Source organism: Petaurus breviceps, unplaced genomic scaffold (genome assembly GCF_028583685.1).
Source record: "Petaurus breviceps papuanus isolate PSGF00001 unplaced genomic scaffold, PetGlider_PUasm1.0 90730, whole genome shotgun sequence".
Lineage (NCBI taxonomy): Eukaryota > Metazoa > Chordata > Mammalia > Diprotodontia > Petauridae > Petaurus > Petaurus breviceps.
This window is the reverse complement of record NW_027187324.1, coordinates 3,000,506-3,022,244: the sequence shown is the minus strand read 5'-3', so window position 1 is coordinate 3,022,244 and position 21,739 is coordinate 3,000,506. Positions and strand designations below refer to the sequence as shown.

Below are 21,739 nucleotides of genomic sequence, written 5' to 3'. Positions count from 1 at the left end.
TCCGGTTTTTCCTCCAGGGGCACACTTTTCTTTTGGTTTCCTTATGAAATTTCAAAAGCTTAAAAATAATTATTAATTATAGAGGAATAATACAAACTATTGATTGTCCTAGGAATAGGAACTTTGATTTTCCTTGTTGCTGTTCACTTGTTTTTCAGTCATGCCTGACTCTTTACAACTCCAATTTGGGGTTTAATTGGCAAGACACTGGAATGGTTTGGCATTTCCTTCTCTAGCTCATTTTACTAATGAGGAAACTAAGGCAAACAGGGTTATATAACTTTCCCAGGGTCACACAGCTAGTAAGTGTCTGAGGCCAGATTTGAACTCAGGAAGATGAGACTTCTTGACTCTAGGCCCAGCACTCTATCCACTGTGCTATTTAGCTGCTTTTGTCTTACCTCTATAAATAAAGCACTTTACAGTGCCTTCCATATTAGTGAATCCTTACTAAATACTTCTATAATTTGACTTAAGCAGTTTGGTTTTAACTGGTCCAATAGACACAGAACTGTTTTCTTCTGAGTCTTTCCCTATTCCTTCTAGAACTAGTCCCTTCTCATAATTTGATACTACCCTTTCTTTTCAGGCAGATACTTGTCTAATTTCTTTGATGATTTAGACTCCAGACTCTGGGGAAGGAGTAAAGCACCAAGAGCTGGCATTTGACAGCAATTACAGGCCCTGCTTATCTGACAACTCCCACTGTAGGCTGTTTCTAAAGACAATTTCTCAACACATACAAAAAATAGCATTTTGATTTCTGAAGGAACTATTTTTATTCTCTATATATTGTTGCTAAATAGTTCCTACATTCTACCAGCATTCTGTGGGTTTCCAAGTCCAGGAAGACATATCTGACCTCCATATAGCCAGGAATTTTAAATTTTGAAAGAGAAAGTTGAAGAAGTATTAAACAAAATATGATAACAAATTTTAAAAAAGAACTTAAAACTCATCTTGAAATTACAGTTTGTGGGGAGAAGACTCAAAGGAGAAACACATTTCTTTGTATATAACAAGAAGTCCATAGGAGGTTGGGGTACTGTGGCATCATGTTAAAGCATGAGAGCAAGTGTAAGAGTACACCATTATTTTCAATCCTGTAATTATAACCTCATTAGTGCACTTTACTGATAAAGAGTTATAGGGCTTGCTAAAGAGAATTTAACTCTTTCCACTTTGGCTTACCTTTGCTGGGCCACCTCTCTTCTCCACCCCAATTTCCCCAACATACAGAAACTAAACTGAAGGAAATTAGGTCACTGATGATTTCAATGGATGTTCTGCATCCTGTTAACGCTAAGAGCTGGACCACAAGATTAACTTACTCTGGCAATGAAAAATAATTTTAAGTTTAGAGTTTGTGTAGCACAAACAAACAAACAAATAAATAAAGGTGGGGGAATGAGTGATAGATTCATGTCACAATTGTCTTTTCAACATCATTAAGAAATGTTACTTTATTACTACTAGCATTTTGTTCACTTCAAATCAAGTGTATAGAGGTGTGACTATGTAATGGTTATAGGATTTAAGATCTTCCATGCCCCTTGAACTTGCTGACATACAGGAAAGGGTGAGGCAGGAGGAAGCCGGAGCCAAGCTGGAGCCAGTGTGGTCACTGGAAGCACGGCAGCGTGAACTCCTTTTTTTTTTTTGAGCCATCCAGAATTTCTGCTAAGGACTCCTGCTGAGGACTTCCGGTGATGGGAACTGCAGGGTCCCGGAGATGCTGGGAGCAAGCTGCATGGACGCTGAACAGTTGCTGTGAGTGAGGAGAGGTGGACCTTTGCCTGAGGTAGCCTGTTCTGTTTTGAAGGCTTGAGAATTCGGGTGTTTATTGCATTGACTACTTGTGTCAACTCTGTGGCTGCTGTTATGGCTTTGACTTTCTGGTTTTGGGACTCAGTTTTCTGGTATTTGAACAAATGTTCTAGCTTTGTTCCCCATGTAGAGAGCCTGTTATATTTGGTGATTAATAACCATATCAGCACATTTATAGTTACCATATACATTGTGAATACTGCATTGATGATACATACTGACAATGTCAATACGGAATAGAGAATCAATAACATAAAAGTAAAATTTAAAAAAATAATAAAAGAAGTAAAATGCACACACCTTGAAAATCTATGAAACATACTTGGCAAATAATACCCAATTATGTGGGTAGAAGGGAAAAAATCACCTCCTTATATCATATTCACATTTATAAACCATGGAATTTATATAATCACCTAACTCAACCACTGAATTAATATCTACATTTAACTTTGACTGCTTTTTTTTTCTCCTTATGATTTAAGCTTCTTCTAAAGAACTCTGACAGAGAAAAAAATGCATTTGTTCATTTTTGTCTAAATTTTTTGTCATTTAATAAAGGATAAAAAGTAGCTGCAAAGTTGTTTTCAAACTAAATAGACATGAAAGTTATATATAAATATTTTAAAATATTGAGAACAAATTAAATTATTCTTGGATTACTTTGCAACTAAAAAGAAAGAAGATTGTGCTAGAATTTATTTTAAATTTATCAAAAAAAAATTTAAATGTCATTTATGTCACTTAATAGGAATGCAATTATTGAATACAATTAAGTCCTCTAGCTTTCTTTACCTTAAAAGGATTCAAACTTGTCAAAGAGTCTTAAAATGATTAATTCTCCACAGATGTGAGATAGATGTCCATGCCTAGATTTTCAGCGATAATGAATTTTTTTTCCTTTGTTGTTTTATATAGAAGCAGTTGTTATCCTGTTGCTTCAAACTCTCCATGATCCCATTTGTGGTTTTCTTGGCAAAGATACTGGAATAGTTTGCCCTTTCTTTCTCTAGTTCATTTTAGAGATGAGAAATCGAAGAAAGAAAGATTAAGTGACTTGCCCAGGGTCTCATAGCTAGTAAGTGTCTGAGGCCATTAAACTTAGATGCTACTGACTCAGACTAGTGCTCTCTCCATTGTGCCACCACCTAGGTATGCTATATAAATTGTGATTAAAACAAAACAAAAAAAAAAACCTTTTATTTACATCAAAACTTTGATAGATATCTTTATTATTTATCTACTCTCTGCCAAAACAAGACATTTTCCCAGTTGAAACCTTGTAAGGATGCTTTTCTAATGAATTAAAATTAGGAATTGGATTGTATCAAACACAAATCAGAGTCCCCACTCTATTTCAAGAATTTATAAAAGCAAGGAATGAAAGATGGTCAGCTGGAGTCTGAGGGGGTGGGGAGATAAACAAAGACACATGGTTATAAAAACACACAGGATATAAAACTCTTTATGACATCAAATCAACATAACCCTCTCTTAAGAGACCTGCATGCAAATGAAATCAAAAGGAAATTCTGGAGATGAATTTTTTTTTCTTTCAAATACTGTTTACAGTATTAAACATCACCTATACTGTTTTATAAATAACATTTGGGAAATGCATTTTTTCTTTTGTTCTTTGAGCTTCAATTTTATTTTTTTCCTCAAAGTTTCAGGAGTCCTAAAGGGCATGAGAGGACCTGGCAGAATTAGCTAAGACACAAGGCTGATTAACTGCTAGCATTTGTGTGGCATCTGCTGGTACAAATGCAAATTGTGTATTACAGGTCTTAATGGAAATATAATTAAGATGGTCTAAACATAAATTCCAAGTCTTGCAATATGGGATGTAATAGAAAGAAACTCTGACTTTCCAGCACCCTAATTCTTTTTTTCTGTTGTATTTCTGAAAATTGTTCATAGCATAACAAAGAATATCTAGAAAATAATGGAAGAAATGTTAAAGGGTTTATCTCATTGTATGAGTGAAAATAAAATTTTTAACTACATAATGATGCCACAGATAAAATTCATTTTTTTTTACCAGAGCTGAACAAAACAAAAATATAAAATGATCCTTTCAGCTAATAACGATTATCTAGAAGTTATTTTTATAAAGGTCAGTAAACCACAACCAATACTGAGAAAGTATATGAAAGTCAGAGATAAATAAATTGTGAACTACTTCTTTCTAGCCTACTGAGAGGCAGATGGAAAGAGGTTCACTTGGTTAATTTTCCAGCCAGCAGGCACTGTGATATTTCTACTAGGAAACAATGAAAGAACAAAGGGAAAAAAAATAATAAGTATGGATCAGCTCTGTTGGCTATGAGGTTATCTGCATTCTGGTATTATCTACAGTAGTATTCTTTACAAAATGTATAAACAGCATTTGGGGATTCTTACAATGTCAGAGTTAGAAAAACCTCAAAGGTCATCCAGTGTACCTGAACATAAACCCCCTCTACAATCTCTCTGACAAATCATCATCATTATCTCTTCAGACTCCACAGTATGGGAGTTCAGTTATTGTGCTGAGTCAGTCTGGGTGGGGCCTACATTTTAAAACCTCCTTTAAAAACCCTGAGTTCTGGCAGTCAGCTGTGATGGCAGCTCACGTGCTTGCTACCCTCATCTCCTCATTTGAACAGTGATCCAATCAAAATACTTAGGGGAGGAAATAAGCAGCACTGGGCCACTGTCTCATGATTACTTGTTTCAATCAAAATACCTTTGTCCTAATGTGGAAGATGCTTGTTCCTATTTATAAAAAGCAGTTCAATGATCAAATGAAGGCCAGCCCCCAATACTTTACTGCCTACACTGTCTGTTTTTTCCTCTTGATAGATATCTATCCAATTTCTACTTTTCCATCACCATACTTTTGTTCATATCATCTGCCTTGGCCTGAATGGTCTCTCCAACAACGTCTCCATGTCCTAACAAAGTTCCTCTCTTTATTCAAGTGTTTATATGAAATATACTTTAGTATCCACAGGTCTTAGTAGGGTGCCTTGAACATATGATATCAATTATCCATTTAATTAAATTGAGTTTAATTGATTGAAAACTACAAATGAATGGATGATTCATTTAAACTTATACCACTTGTATTTACATAATGATGATGATAGCATTTATATAATAAATATTTTGTGACAGACACTGTGCTAAGTGCTTTACAAATAATATTTCCTTTGATCCTAACAACAATTCTAAGAAATAGATACCATTATTATCCTCATTATTACACTTGAGGAAACTGAAATAAAAAGAAATTAAATAATTTGCCCAAGGTCATACAATTAGTGTATGAGGTCAGATTTCCACAGAATCACCAGCTGCCTCTAAGAGTAAAATAAAAAGTCTGTTTACCTTCTAATGTAATGTCCCCTCCTCCAATTAATGATACAATCTAGCTCCAAGAAGCAAGATGAATTGAAAATTTACAATCAGACTGGGTAAATCAACTGAAAGAACTATTATTGCCTTTGTTATTCTCCTCCTGTCTGATAGTTTTTTTTTTTTTTCAAGAAAGTACCATTCTTCTTGATGACTTCCAAATCTGGAGAGCTCAGCATTGCTTGAAATGGCTCATTCCACTTTTGGACAGCTCTTATTTTTAGGAGCTCTCCCCCTCCATTACTTGATTTTTTCTCACTTGATATTAAATCTAAATTTGTCTTTTTCAATTTCTAAACAATTTGTTTAGCTCTTCCACAAAGAATCACATAATTGAAGAGTCAGTAAGGAATTTAGGCCATCTAATCCAACTCATACACCAAAAGAATCAACTAAAACACATTTGGTAAGTTGTCATCCAGGTTGTTTGAATATCTAGGAGGGAGAACCCAGTTCCTCCAGGAGTAATTCTACACACATGTGGAAAAATCAGAATGATTAGAGGTTTAATTTTTTTTGTTAATTTCTTGATATCAATCTTACATTTCCTTCTCTGTAACTTCCACTCCTCCAGTGCTAAACAGATTATGTCTTTTACTTCTTCTATATGAGAGCCCTTAGTACTTGAAGGTGGTTAGAATACCACTCTGGGTTATTTTCTTGTATATGCTAAATATCCTCAGAAGGAACTCACTTTGTTCAATCAGTTCTCACATGTTGGTTGTCATTCAGTCATTTTCATTTTTGTCCTACTCTTTGTGACTCTGTGGTTTTCTTGGCAGAGATACTGGAGGGGTTTGCCATTTCCTACTATAGCTCATTTTACAGATGAGGAAACTGGGACACAAAGGTTATGTGACTTGCCCAGGGTCATACAGTAAGAGTCAGAGACTAGATTTTAACTTATAAATATGTCTTGCTGACTACAGGCCTGGCACTCTATTCACTGTGCCACCTAGCTCTTAATTTTCATGTGACATGAAATCAAATACTTTTGCTATTACGGTTGCTCTCTAGACATTTTCTAGTTCAAAGCCAAATGTTGCTCAGGTGAGCTTAGTCTGATGGTGTAATGGAAATGCAAATTTAAAGATCTTCCCTGCCCCTAGGCTAAAGTGCACCTGGAGCCTGGGGTGGGAGGCTTGTTTTTCAGTAGATACTTTTTGATTGGCCAGTGAGTCAATAAGGTTGTTACATTCTCTGAGCCAGGAGAAGGCTATATAAGCCCTGATGTGTAGCTTTGTTTTGGGGGCTCACTTTGAGAAGTGTTCTGTGATTTGATCTGTATTCTGAAAAGCCATTGTCCAGAGCCCCCCCAGCTTTGAAAAACCCAGATGTGGAAACCCAGATGTTGATTTGGTATGGATGTAATGGTTGGACAGTTTGGAAATCTGTCTACTTGATCTGTTTCTGTCTTGATAATTCTGCCTGTATACTTTGAAGTTCGGAGTGCTGACCTTTTCCCCTGAACAAGGTAAATGATATATATCTGACTGATTAAAGTAAGCTTGTTAACCCATTTTGAGTTGCTTTCCTTTAACAAAGCAGATCCAAGAACCTGTGCTAGCAGCCACTATGGGAATGCTGGGGTGCTTGCTGCTACAGATGGGTGGAGAGCAGGTGTCAAATATGGGGAAATACGGGCTCCCCCCATTAGAGCCCACAATACTCCTGAGACCCCCAATTTGAATTTAAGTTGGGAAATATTTAACAAAATAAATTAGTTACACTGGAAAATATTTAACAAAATAAAAATATAATAAAATATAGATATTACATTTTAAAACTAAGTCAATATGCAGTCACAGATATCCTTACATACAGATTAGTTTCCCTTTTTAAATTTTAGTTTGACTCCACTGGAGTAGAGTTTGTGAAACAATCACCTGGGAGACATGCCCTACCTAATGTAACTCAAGATCACAATAGCATTTTGGCTGCCACATAACACTCTAGACTCATGTTAACAAAGATTGCAATAGCTAGCATTTATGCCGAGGTTTTGTTGTTTTTTGTTGTTGTTGTTTTTGGAGGGGGGAGGCAGGGAAATTAGGTTTAAGTGACTTGCCCAAGGTCACACGGCTAATAAGTGTTAATTATCTGAGGTCTAATTTGAACTCAAGTCCTCCTGACGGGAGTTCTAGTGCCCTATTCACTATTCCATCTAGCTGCCCCTGTGTGGAGTTTTAAGGTTCATAAAAGTGCTTTACAAATATTGTCCCACTTGATTCTAGAAATCATGTTGGGCAGAAGGTACTCTTATTATCCCCATTTTATAGATAAGGAAACTGAGGGAGAGTAGTTTTCTCAAGGAAACATTAAGTGTCTGAGACAGGATTTGAAACATATTTCTTGCTCCTACATATGCATCTAGCACTCTCTTCATTGTACCATCTATGTCTCTTAAACTTAAATTCATAAAAGTCTTTAGATCTTTTCACTCCACAACTGTTGTCTGTTTTTATCACCTTATATTTGTATATTTGATTTTTGTGCCCAAGTGCCGATTTTGAATTTATTCCTCTTTGATTTTATCATACTATATTCAGCCCAAAGTTCTAGCACATATAGATCCTTCTGTATCAGTCATCTAGAATGTCAGCTATCCCACCCAGCTTTCTGTCATATGCAAGAAGGAGACATACTGTGAGCTACAGACATTTAATAAATACATACAGAATCAAATGCAAATAAGTAGTACTGCTTCATTCCCACTAGATTTGATGAGACAGCCTCATTCAATGTAGCTGTCCCCCGGGAACATCAATGTATTTCATTCTAAGGTCTCCCACAGGTATACAGTGATAAAGACACATGATTATAAATGGGAAAATGTCCCTAAACTGAGCCAGCCCCTAAATCTCTGGAATGTTGGGAGATGGTGTGTGACTTATGTGTCCTCAGCAGCTAAGTGGAAAAGCCCTGATGTAGGCATGTTATTTTTTCTTATTTGTACAGCTAGATATACATAAGATTTTGTCTATGATATAACCTGGACCTTTGTCTTTATGACTTTGGCTGTTTCAAGATGACCTTTCCATTGCTATTCTTACACAAGAAACTGAGGGGAAGGAAGGAAGGAAGGAAGGAAGGAAGGAAGGAAGGAAGGAAGGAAGGAGGGAGGGGAGGATGGAAGGAAGGAAGGAAGGAAGGAAGGAAGGAAGGAAGGAAGGAAGGAAGGAAGGAAGGAAGGAAGGAAGAAAAGGGGAGGGTTATTACCTTGAAAAAGAATGCTAGGAAAAATTAAACTCAAGACGAGCACTTGGCTATCCAATAATCTATTCTTATCTCAATAATTTTTTTAGCTAGCAATTTGTAGCTAGTAATTCATGTTCTGTCCTCCAAACAAAAGAATTGAGGAGGCCTGAATGGTCACTGTTGTGCTTTCCTATAGGTTTATAATTTTCGTGGGCCATGCACAAAAGAATGATCTCAAGAGCCTTTGGTTCCCAGAGTTGGATAATAGGTGCACCGTTATAGTTAGGACATAATTAACTTCACTCCAGAGATCTCAATTATTCCACCTCACCTAATTCTAATATCTTGCAGGGCTTCATTAAGGAGCTATACTAGGACTTATTACTAAATTAAAAAGGGGGTCTCAAAGCTATTTCTGAACTTTGGTTTCTGAAGGGGTTAGTGTCATAGATGACTAACTAACAGTGCTGATCCCCAAATTATGGATGTCAAATGGAATCTCAATAAATCAGTCAGTGTGTTTCCATTTGACCAATCTCATCTCAGATCCCAAAAGTCATAAATCACCTGATTATATCTGGAATTCCCTTAATTAGAACAACTAATCTTCCCTGCTTTAGATTCAAGTATTGACCTAGAACTTTGGGTGAAAATCAGTGTTTGCTGTTGCTGCAATATCATTGCCAGCAGAGGAGGTGGTATACTGTAGTGGACAAAATGCTAGGGTTGGCATCTGGAAGCTATGGTTCAAATTCTGATCCAGATGTTTATTAACTGTGTGACTAAACAAATAATTGAGTTTACATTTCTTTATCCATAAAATAGGGATAATTACAGCATCTACCTCACAGGACTGTCATGATGTGTTATGTCATAGACATCAAATGAGATGCCACATAGAAAGTACTTTGCAAGTTTTAAAGTCCTATACAAATGTTTGCTATTATTATTACTACAGAAGTTATCCATTATAAATGGAACCTGGGAATATACTAGCACTAAATTTAGACCAATTTCATTTGGAAAAACAAAATGAAAGGTAATGCAAAAAAATTTCTTAAACTCCCTCTGTATGCAGAGCACTGTGATAAATATGAGGGGAATACCAAATTTAGAGATAAGGAGTTGGTGGGCTATAAAATACAGCTAGTGCATAAATTATTGCTTGTATAAATGTTTGTTCTAGAAGTTATTTCTGTGTCCTATTATATAAAATAGAAACAGTTACTTAGGAAAACATCCTGTTTTGGTAATAGTATTTATATACAGAAGTTGACAAGTGGCTGAGTCTTGTGAATGTTTCTCAAGATCTGGTAAGCTGGGCCTCAAAAGACCTCTAAGCATGGGGTTTTTAGTAAGCAAGGAAATTATATAAATCATGTAATTTGTAAAGACTACCCAAAATGAAATTGGGATCCTTAAGTGCCCAGTTTCTTATAGGATACAATCCAAACTTCTTAGTCTGTCATTCAAGTCCTTCCATAATCTGGCTATAATTTACCCTTCTACTCTTATGGTATAGTATTCCCCTTCACAGAATCTATCCCTGAATGAAACTGTCCTACTCTATTGTCCCCAATTCCTTATGTTCTTCTTCCCATTTACATTAACACAGGTTTTCTGCTTCTCTTGCCTAGAAGCATACATTCCTCATCCCCACCTTTCTCTTTAGTCCATATACTGCACAACCTATTATATTCTGGGGATAGCTGGGATGGAAAGGTGAATGTGAATTGAAGTTTCCAAATGTTGGTACTTACTCTGTAAGGTATAATATATATATATATATGTATGTATGTATGTATATGTGTGTATATGTGTGTACATATATATAGATGTATGTATGTATGTATGTATATATATGTAGCACATTACTTGATATTAGTGATTGTTTGGCATAATGATACAAGACCAGATCCCTAGCTTTTGTGTTAGAACAAAAAGTATTTTTTGTTTAAGAGGAGAATATTAGTGAAGACAAATGGGAGACTGGGCCTAGGAGGATATGTAAGGGAGGTGGTTTTGTGCAACAAAAGACATTTTAGTGAGAGGGTATTTTGTCTAGCTACAGATCCCTAGAAGGTTGCAGTTGCCCCTACAATTATGAGAATATGGAAAGGGTAAGTTGCTGTGTATGTGAATATAGTACTCTCTGGTCCTTGCTTTGGACTCTAAAGCTATGCATGATATGCATGGTTGTGTTCCAAAGCATTTTATGCAATAGTAATCAGCATTTTGGTAGGTGTGATGAAAGGATCCTTGCAGGTGTTAAATATTCAAATAATGCAATTTTAAGCACCCATTAGAATTGACCAAACAAAAGAGAGTGTTGTGGAAGAAGCAAACAGACCTAAAGGTCAGATGTAAGTGTCATTAGATGCAACAGCAGCAACAAAGTGCTTTTGACTTTGTGTGAGTGGGGTTAGGTTTCCATTTCCTCCATAAGGCTTTCCCTGAACCCCCAGCTGAGAGTGGTCCTTTCTTTCTTAGTTTTCTTGGACTCCATTTAAATTTCTCCTTTGTTCTTCTCACATTCTCACTGTAGAGACTGGGACTGACATACCATTACATTAGTATAAGAAACTGCTACTTGGAATACCTTCTACAAATGCAGATTAAAACATTCTCTGCACCTGATAATCTTAGACATTTACATATATTATTGAAAGTTAGAATTATTTGCCTTGGATCATACATCCAATAAGTATCAGAGGAAGGACTTTCCTGGCAAACTGACCTTTCCTGTGATCTCCTGCCTTCTTCTCTGTGGCTCTCCATATGGACCATCCATATCTCTTTAATATCCTCCTCCTTTACCTCTGCCTTACAGAAACTTTCTCTTCTTTTAATATACAGCTGAAGCACCATCTTCTGAATGAAAGCTGTATTTCTCTATCTGCCAATGATGTTATCCTAAAATAAAATCGTAATTAACTTTTTTATTTATCTGTATTTATTCACTTTATATTAATACTATATATTTTATGTAAACTTTTGTTTCCCCCATTAAACCATAAGTTTCTTGTGAATAAGATATATTTCACTCTTTATATTTGTATTCCCAGAGCCTATGGCTTATAATGTTTTGACTCATAGTAGGTTGTAGTAACAAGCACCCCAGCATACCCAGGGTGGCTGCCAACACAGGTTCTTAGATCTGCTTCTCTAAAGGAAAGCAACTCAAAATGGGTTAACAATCTTGCTTTAATCAATCAAACATATCATTTACCTAGTTCAGGGGAAAAAGTCAGCACCCTGAACTTCAGAGTATACAGAGGTTATAAGCAAACAGAAACATTTTAGGCAGACAGGCCTCCAAATGTCCAACCATTACATCTATACCTAGTCAGTTACCAGAGAGGGAAGCATTAACATCGGGGTTTTTCAACGGGGAGCTCTCAACGGCTGCCCAGAGTCTCGTTTGGTCAAATCACACATTTCTCAAAGTGAGCCTCAAAACAAAGTCTCACATCAGGGTTTATATAGATTTCTCCTGGCTCAGAGAATATAACAATCCTCTTGACCCACTGCCCAATCACAAAGGCTCAGGTTAAGGCTACCAAAATGCCTAGGGGCAGGGAAGATCTTACACAATACTTTCTTAAAAAGATGGCAACAACATAAATTTACATTCCCATTACATAGGTACTTAATTAATCTGTTACGATAGATTAATTGGTTTTTAGTTTAAAGCCAATTCTACCCCTATATGCCACACTGCCACTACCACTCCACCTTGAATCATATTTAGTGTGATTACATATTCTCATATTTACACTATGATACTGTCATGTATTCTATAAATGTTTTTTGAATGGATTTATATTGAATAAAAATAAGAATACAACAAATTAAATTAGAATAAATTTTAGTGACGTAATGTGGGTCAGCTATTTACAAATTTAGTCAATCAATAAGTATTCATCCACTACCTACTATGTGTCATGTACTGTGATAAGAAGTAGAAATATGAAAGGCAAAAGATATTCTCTATCTTTCAGAAACTCACATTCCAATGAGGGAGACAAGCAAATAGCTATGTCCAAATAAGCTACAAACAGGATAAATTGAAAAAAGAAAAATTAAAAAAGGGAAGGTAGTAGTATTAAGAGTGTTTGGGAAAGGCTTCCTGTAGAAGGTGAGTTTTTATAGGGCACCTGAAAGCATCCAGGGAAGCGAAGAGGGAGAAGACAGGGAGCAAACAGAGAAAATGCCTGGAGTTAGAAAGATGATCTGTCTTATGCACAGAGCACCAAGAAAGCCAGTATCACTGAATCAAAGTATATATGGTGAGTGAGATAATATGTGATAGTATAATAAAATGACACAAAATAGCAAAATGTAATATGATATAACAAGACTGGAAACATATTTTGGGGGGGAAGTGTTTAGGGGGGAGTGGTAGGTTGTGAATGTCTTGGAATGCCAAACAGGATTTCAAAAAATTTAATACTAGAAGTAATAGTAAGCCACTGAATTTATTGAATATAGAGGTGACATGGTTTGCTGGTGCTTTAGGAAAATCACTTTGGATGATGAATGGAGGATCAACTGGAGTGAGGCAAAAATTATGACAGGCTGAAAAACCAGCAGGATATTTTGATAGTTCAGATATGAGATGATGGTTTGCACCAGCGTGGTAGAGAAAGAAGAGAGGAAGGCCTATTTGAGAGATATTTGTGGCAGCAAGCACCCCAAGCGTCTTCAGGGTTTGCTGCCAACACAGGTTATTGGATCTGCTTTGATAAAGGAAAGCAACTCAAAATGGGTTAACAAGCTTACTTTAATCAGTCAAACATGTATCATTTACCTAGTTTAGGGGAAAAAGCTCAGCACCCCGAACTTCAGAATACACAGAATTATCAAGTCAGAGAAACAGATCAAGTAGACAGATTTCCACACTGTCCAACTATTACATCCATACCAGATCAACATCTGGGTTTTTCAAAGCTGGACAATGGCTTCCCAGAAACCAGATCAAATCACAGAACACTTCTCAAAGTGAGTCCCAAAACAAAGCTACACATCAGGGCTTATATAGCTTTCTCCTGGCTCAAAGAATGTAACAACCTTATTGACTCACTGGCCAATCAAGAAGTATCTACTGAAAAACAAGCCTCCCACCCCAGGCTCCAGGTGCACTTTAGCCTAGGGGCAGTGAAGATCTTTAAAATTTACATTCCCATTACAATGTTATAATAGTGAAATTGCCAGACCTAGGCAACAGATTGAATCTCAAGGGTAAGAGGTGATGTGGAGTCAAGGATGACACCTAATTTGCAAGCCTGAGAGAATATGTAATGAATTAGAGTGGGAGGGGAGGTCAATACTTGAACACAATTACTTTTACCACTGCTCAAACATACAATTCCCACTATAAAAATGCACATACCTTTCAACCCAGCAATACTACTTTTTGGACTGTATCCTAAAGAGATCATACAAGTGGGAAAAGGACTTGTACATGTAAAAAATATTTATAGCAGTTCTTTTTGTGGTGGCAAAGAGTTGAAAATCAAGGGGATGCCCATCAATTGGGGAATGGCTAAGCAAGTTGTGGTATATGAATGTAATGGAACACTATTGTGCTGTAAGAAATGAGGAGCTGATGGACTTCATAAAAACCTGGAGAGACTTATATAAATTGGTGCTGAGTGAGGGAAGCAGAACCAGGAGAACATTGTGCACAATTACAGGCACATCATATCTGTGACGACTAACTTTGATAGACTGGCCTCCTCTCAGCAGTGCAAGGCTATAATACAGTTCCAAAGGACTCATGATGGAAAGGGCTATCCACATCCGGAGAAAGAATTACAGAGTCTGAATGCAGTTTGAAGCAAACTATTTGCCCTCTCTCTTTTGCTTTATTTTGTTTCTTCTTTCTTACTGCTCATTCCATTGGTTACAATCCTTCTTTACAACTTGACTTTAATGTGAAAGTATTTTTAGAACCTATATTGGATTTCATGCCACCATGGTGCAGGGGAAGAGGAAGGAGGAGAAGATTCAGAACTCAAAAGCTTGTGTAACAATGTTACAAGCTAAAAGCAAATAAACAAATAATTATATTAAAAAAATAAAATTCCCCAGATTCCTCAACAAAAATCTTAATGAATTCCTGTGACCAAACCTTGGTGGTCTGTTAGCAGGAGGGGGAAATTTTTTGGTGGAGACACATGATTCACCTCTGCAGACTTTTCTGAAGCCTTTCTAGACTGGTAGGAGCTGGCAGAAATTTCACTCAATTTAGCACACTCTTAAGATTTCAAAGATATTTCCACATCATAATGAGGCTTCAGAGGAGACAGGTTTAAAAGATAACACATTAAAAAAAAGTTTAGCAGAGGGTTTATTTACATTTGTTTTAAAATTATTTTACAAGTATTTAATTTGTGATTAACCAAATTACAAAAATATTAACTCAGGAGATTCTTTGGGCCTATTGTGACTATGCATTTACTTATAGCTTATCAATTATTTGGGTATATGTGAGGTATTCAGGGAAGCCTAGCACCTCTGGTGTGAGGGTAGTCAAGTCATTCCCAGATTTCTCATCCACCTTTGGTGCCCATTTGGTACTCAGCTCTCACCTGTGACTCCACTGCTGTTGCATGCACAGCCTTCATATCTTCATAAAACTGTCTCGGCAAACCAGCTAAACCATGTTGAGGTAACCAATAGATTTCAAAACTGTTGGCGAATTAGGGGAATGTCTACCCCAAGCACATGAGGATTAGAAAAAGTTGTTCCAATGACCATGAAGGCAACTGAAACAGGCGCTGTGGAGTACTTAGAGCTTTTTCAGATATTGAAGATACCAAAGTCATCCATTACATCCTGAGCCATTACCAGTCATCTTGTCTTTTCCCTTTCCATGAGACTTTGATGACTCTGGAAGAAAGAGTGAGGCTGATGACTTTGTGCAACTCTACCTCTCTTAAATATAATTCATGGACAATACATGACCCTGTGATGAAAACTAAGGATGAACAACAAAAATCAACCAATCGTTTGACAAAGGCATGAGAGCAGATGACTTGATCTCTCTTCAGCCTTCACTATTGTTGATCCCTCTTTTCTCTAGATTCTGAGACACTGTTATCTCCTACCCATCAGGCCACTTCCAAGTCTCTTTTGCTCAGATTCCTTTCAAACCTTATCCAGGTTATACCCTCACACCACAGGTATACTACAGGGCTCTATCCTAGGCTCTCTTCTCTTCTTGTTCTAATTTTCACTTAGTGATATTATCTTCCATAAAATTTATTACCATCTCTATGTTCATTATTCTCAAATCTACCCATTCTACCATAACTTCTCTATTGCCTTTCAGTCTCATATCTCCAACTACCTTCCAGCATATCAAAGTAATTGTCAAGTAGCCATCTTAAACTCAACATGTTGAAAACTAAATTCATAAAACTCAAAAACTTTTCCCCCTAAACCCTGCCCCCCTCCAGACTTTTCCATTATTGTCAATAGCATTTCCTTTCATTCAGTCCAGGATCATAACCTAAGTATAATTACCAACTCCTTGCTATCTCTCACAATCCACAACCAATCATTTTCCAAGACCTATTGATTTCATCTTTGAAACAGCATGCAAATATATCCCCTTCTCTTCTCTGTTATTGCCAGTACACTAATGCAGGTCCTTATCACATATAACATGGATTTTTCAGTAGTTTGTGGATGAGTATGTCTGCTGAAAATCTTTCCTCACTTCAATCTATCCTCCATTCAGCTGCCAAAGTGATTTTCCTAAAATGTAGGTTCAATGACATTACTCCCCAACTCAATAAACTCCACTAACTCCCTATGACTGCCAGAATGAAATAAAAAATCTGTTTGACAATGTCAAAGCCTTCACAATCTACCTCCCTACTTCTCAAACTTTCCATTATGTTTATATCTTGATGTATTTGATCCAGTGACACTGGGCTTCTTGCTGTTTTTATCAACTACCAGCTTTTCCCCTGGGTGTGCCCTATGCACAGAATACTCTCTCTCTCTTTGTTTCTGAATACTGGATCACTGGGTTTCCTTTAAGTACTAACTAAAATATCATCTTCCATAGGAAGACTCCTTCAACCCTTGTTCCTAATGCCTTCACTGTTCTGATTATTTCCTATTTATCCTGCATATACTTTATTTGTACGTATTTGTTTGTAAACTATCCCATTAGATTATGAGCTCCTGGGAGTCAGAAACTGGTGTTTGGCCCTTTTTGTATATCTAGGGCTTGTTGTTGTTTGTTATTCATTCTTGAAGAGTACCAGGACATCATAGTGTTTGGCATAACGTAGTACACACTTTAATTAAAATGTAGAGAAAAAGAAAAAATACTATGTAAAGCATCACTGAACTTATAGAGAAAATCAATTAGAAAATAAAACCTAACCATATAAAAATATTGTCTGATTTTTAGGAGTACATGTATTCTGTAAGATGAAGTAAGATGAAATATGTCTATAATGAATATATCAACACAAATAAAATATATTCAGATACACTAACCATATTTTTATTTACTTTTTGGGGTAAATCCTAAATTGTCTTTCTCCCATGAAAATGGGTCTAAAATGATTGTTAATTTAAGAAAAAAACATAATAATATCAGAATAAAGGATTTGTATTTTGAGATTTTTCAAAACAAAGTCCATGTTTTATCCTTTTTCAAAGACATTTGAGAGTCACAAAAGTAGCACTATCCTTTTGAGTGTATATTTGATGAAAACAATAAGTAGATATTATCTAAACACATTTTATTTGCCTCCAGTGTGACTTAAATACCTATGGAATACAGATATGAAAATTTAAAGGTTATATATAGATATGAAATGCATATTTTACATGAAACTGTATAAGAAAGATTTGGGGAGTACATTTATGGTTTAAACAAACATATGAGCATATTAAAAGCCTTTTTCCTATACCAACAAATTTTCCTACTTGACATTGTTAAGAATTACATTTGATGGGGCGGCCAGGTAGCACAGCGAGTAAGAGCACCGGCTCCAGTGTTGAGAAGACCTGGAGATCGAATCCCGGGCTCAGACACTTAGCACCCACTCAGAAACACCTGGCCGTGTAACCTTGAGCAAGTTACTTAACCCCAATTGCTTAGGAGCAGCCAGGTGGCTCAGTGAGTAAGAGCACTGGATCCAGTGTCGGGATGACCTGGATCAAATCTGGGCTCAGACACTCAGCACCACACCCAGAAATAATAACTGGCCGTGTAACCTTGAGCAAGTTACTTAACCCCGATTGCTTTAAAAAAAAAAAAAAAAGAATTACATTTGATACTCAAAAGCTAAATTAAAGAAGAACTATGCATTGCAATTTTACTTCCATGAGGCTATCCAGTGAGTATAAGCATAGGCAGGCTGTACTAGTACATATCTTTAATTTATTGTCCAATTCAAAGAAATTCTTAGGTTTCCATTTTATCATATTCATGCCAATTTTTAAATTAATTTTAACTTAAGCCTAATTTCAGATTTCCTCATAATTTTTTCATAATGTTTCATGTTGCAAGATGTGCCCCAGATGTGCAGAAAAAAGTATCACTTAGTCAAGGATGGTCAAATGTAGAATAAATGCACCAGAAATGGGCAGTGGAAATTGCCAAATTAAAGATAGGAATGATCAGAGCATTTATTTCATTTATTTAAATGATTGGAGTATTAAGGAGGGAAATGAAATGGAGAAATTTGGAGCAGCTTTCTATTCATTTGGGGCTCTGTTCAATTCACCACTTTAATCCTTGGTCCAGAAGGATGCATAGATGGCATGCTTATCACATTTGCAAATAACACTGAGCTAAGAAGTGTAGATAACATTATGAAATCAAGATCCAAAAGGATATCAACAGACTAGAGAATAATGAGATAAAATTTAATAGGAATAATGGAAAATCATAAAAGTATAGTTTTTAGAGCAACAGGGAAGACTAAACTTTTTTCCCCCTTCAAGATCTTTCAAAACTCTCTAAAGTAGGAATTAAGTGGGGGAAAAAGTGATTTCAATTTTCAGCACAGACTAGGGCAGTAAGAACCATAACAAAATAATGATTGGATGACTAAACAATAGAGAAAGAAAATTCTCTAACCTATCAATCATTTTCTCTGCACCCCTCTTACCATTGACCACTACATTCTGAGAGGCCTGCATAAGCTGTTCCAAGGTGTTACAACAGGAATAAATTCTTTGACCACTCTACCTATCCACACCCCATTATTGTGAAAAACAATAACAACAACAAATAATGTAAACGTGCTATGACTGGGACAGCAGCTTGGCATAGCTCTTTGTTTCATGGGAAATTACCCAAAGAATTCAGGAAAAGAGGGAACTAGGAAAGGATATTTACATAGCTCTGGAGCACTCTACTAAGCCCAAGGTACCTAGCTTGTATCAATTCTATTATGCTAGATATTTCTTGGGACAGAAACTAAAGCCAATGAAATATGAATTATTTAAGCTGGGAGTTTGCAGAGATAGCTTTGAGGTCCAACCCCCAATGAAATCACACTCAATTGTGAAGGAGTCAGAAAGTAAGCAATAAGGGAGTATGGGGGGGGGGGGGGCTGAAATTGTTAGTAAACTCAAGAGAACAAAAACCCAATCAACAACCATATAAGTATAAGCAGATCAACCTACAGGGAAAATAACAATAAGAGAAGGGAATATGGTAACACAATAGAATCCAGTCATTTGTGAATAAATATCACAAATGAATATCTCTAAATCAGAGGGCTTGAGGATTGCACCACTACAGGACATCCCAGAATGGTTTAAATGAAAAATAAGAAGAGGTACATCTTACCAAATAAAGAAAGAATATGTGATTAGGAATGCAAATATACAAAGTAAACGATAATCTGGAGGAAGAAAAGTACATAAAAAAGGCAAAAATGTTAAAAGTAAACATGATCTCTATATAAACATAACATATTGATCTCAAAAACAAGATGTGCAGAGACAATGTAAAAATGATTGGTCTCTGAGAAAAATACAAGTCAAAATATCGGAGCACCTTAATGCAAAAAATAATACAAGAAAACTATCCAGAACTTCTGAATACAGAACACAAAGTACTAATCAAAAGAATCCATGGATCTACTAGGGGGAAGGGGGAAGGTACACACACAAACACAAAATCATACTTCAAATTCTAAGACACGTGGTAGTTAAATCTAGCAATGCTAAGCACAAACAACAAATTGTTCAAAGAACAAGGAGACCAGGTGAAAAACTTTTATATTCAATGGAAAGAAATTTTGACAACACTAGACTGTTTTTCATCCTTTAGAAAATGCTGGAAAGAATGTAATGCTGAGTTCCTAAGAAGCAAAGGAGTTCAAGAGCAAGGTGACATACCCTGAAAATCTAAACCTAACCATAAATGAAAACAAACAAACAAACAAAACATGGACGTTCAATAATAAATAGGTATCTGAAACATTTTTAGAAAACCAGACCTGAAGAGCTTCTTTTTTTTTGAACACCTCAGACAAAAAGAATACAAGAAATATACACAAACACAACCACCCAAGAAGACGACAACAAAACAGCAATAGAAAGACTATTAAGAGACTTCTTTCTATATGTACTAGAGAAGATCAGGATGAAAACAGAAGCCAAATAAAAGTGATGGTAGAGAAAAAGGACTGAAGCATCATGGACTAAACCTCACAACATCCCTCCTAGAAATGACTGAATGTTTTTTTTTTGTAAGACAATTAAAAAATGTGATAGTACATAAAATGGGTTGGGAAGATAGAGGCAACTTTATGATATCCTTTTATGAAGTCAAAGGCTAACAATGAAGGGAAAATAAACCCTGTAGTCTCTTTGGAATAATTGAGCCTATAGGAGAATGAGTGTGGAGGCAAAAGGAGGAATTAAAAAGAAGTGAGGAAGAAAAAGAGTAATTTTGTTTCTAGGGAAAAGGGAATAATGAGCAAATTTGCAAACCAAAGGAAATGTTAATGTTCTTAAATTTGGGGGGAAATTTAGAAGTCCATTGATATAGAGTTGTCATACAGAAACAAATAAAATTAATTTTTATTAAAGCTTATTCAAGGAATTTATGACAATTAGAAGAAAGTATGGTGTTTTCAACACAAAAACATTTATTCATGTAAAATTTTTAGGAAAATCCTGGTTTATTTCAAATGTATCTGTATTTGATAGCTTATAAAATATATCTATATACAAATAATGTGAGGTTAAGGTATTTACATGACTAACCTAAACAAAATCATTTGCTACAGAAAAAGAGGGACATCATAGTATACTTAATTTTCATTCACTGTACTTAGACATTGAATATAAATGACTAAATGAATGCATCATGACTACATATGATAGTGTGTAATATCAATGAAGTGACTATCATTTTCTATTAGTAAATGGATTTGTTCTAAAAAATAGGTTCTCCAGGAGTTCATCCTGTCCTTTTCACATACTTATACCCTTTCTCTAATTAAAATAACTTTTAAAAAGGGCATGCTTTATTCTGAAAGCACTGGCAAAAACATCAGAAATAAATTGATGTTATTTATTCAATCAACAAACTGTCTACTACATTCTAGATATTGTTTTGGTGCTGGATAGCACTTAGCACAGTGCTGGAACATGATGGGTGCTTAAGAAAAATGCTTATTTAATTGAATTATATGAAATTGTATTCATTACAGATCTCTGCAAACTCTCTGTTTGTTGAATTGGACTAGAACACTAGATCTTTACCCTTGTTTTAGCTTCTGTATTTAGGTAAATAAACAAAAAAAATGAATGAACGAATGCACAAATAAATAGACAAATAAAGAAATAATAAAGAAATGAATGAATGAATGAATGAATATAATAAGATGAAGGAGAAGTGACCAGAAATGGAAAGAAATGCATTTTCTTCTATAAGCTTCTATTACCTCCATGAAATATTTATTTAGAAATTTTCAATTTCAAGATCTCTAAATTCATCCCCTGAGTATCTCAACTACTTATCTCAGGAGCTCTGACCTTGCCAAATGCTATATCATGAGTAAGGGAATAGGAAGGCGATGAATGATTAATTCTGACTATCTTCCACCTTATGTTTCTAATTCATTCATTTGTGTTCTTAATCAAGTAGGATGTTCACTTGCAGATGACATCAAAATAACTTATGAGACTCATCGAGTTACATTTATAAAGCACTCTACTTTTCAAAGCATTTCTCAAATAATATCTCATGTTATCTTATAAGAAAAACTGTTGTCACTTATGTTGATGACAGCTGTCACTCATACACAAATAAAATAAT

General features: G+C 35.7%; 1 pseudogene; it reads left to right on the top strand.

Moving 5' to 3' along the window:
• Positions 1 to 1,709: 1,709 nt before the first annotated feature.
• Positions 1,710 to 21,739, top strand: part of LOC138145183 (kynurenine--oxoglutarate transaminase 1 pseudogene) — a 78,360-nt pseudogene continuing 58,330 nt past the window's right edge.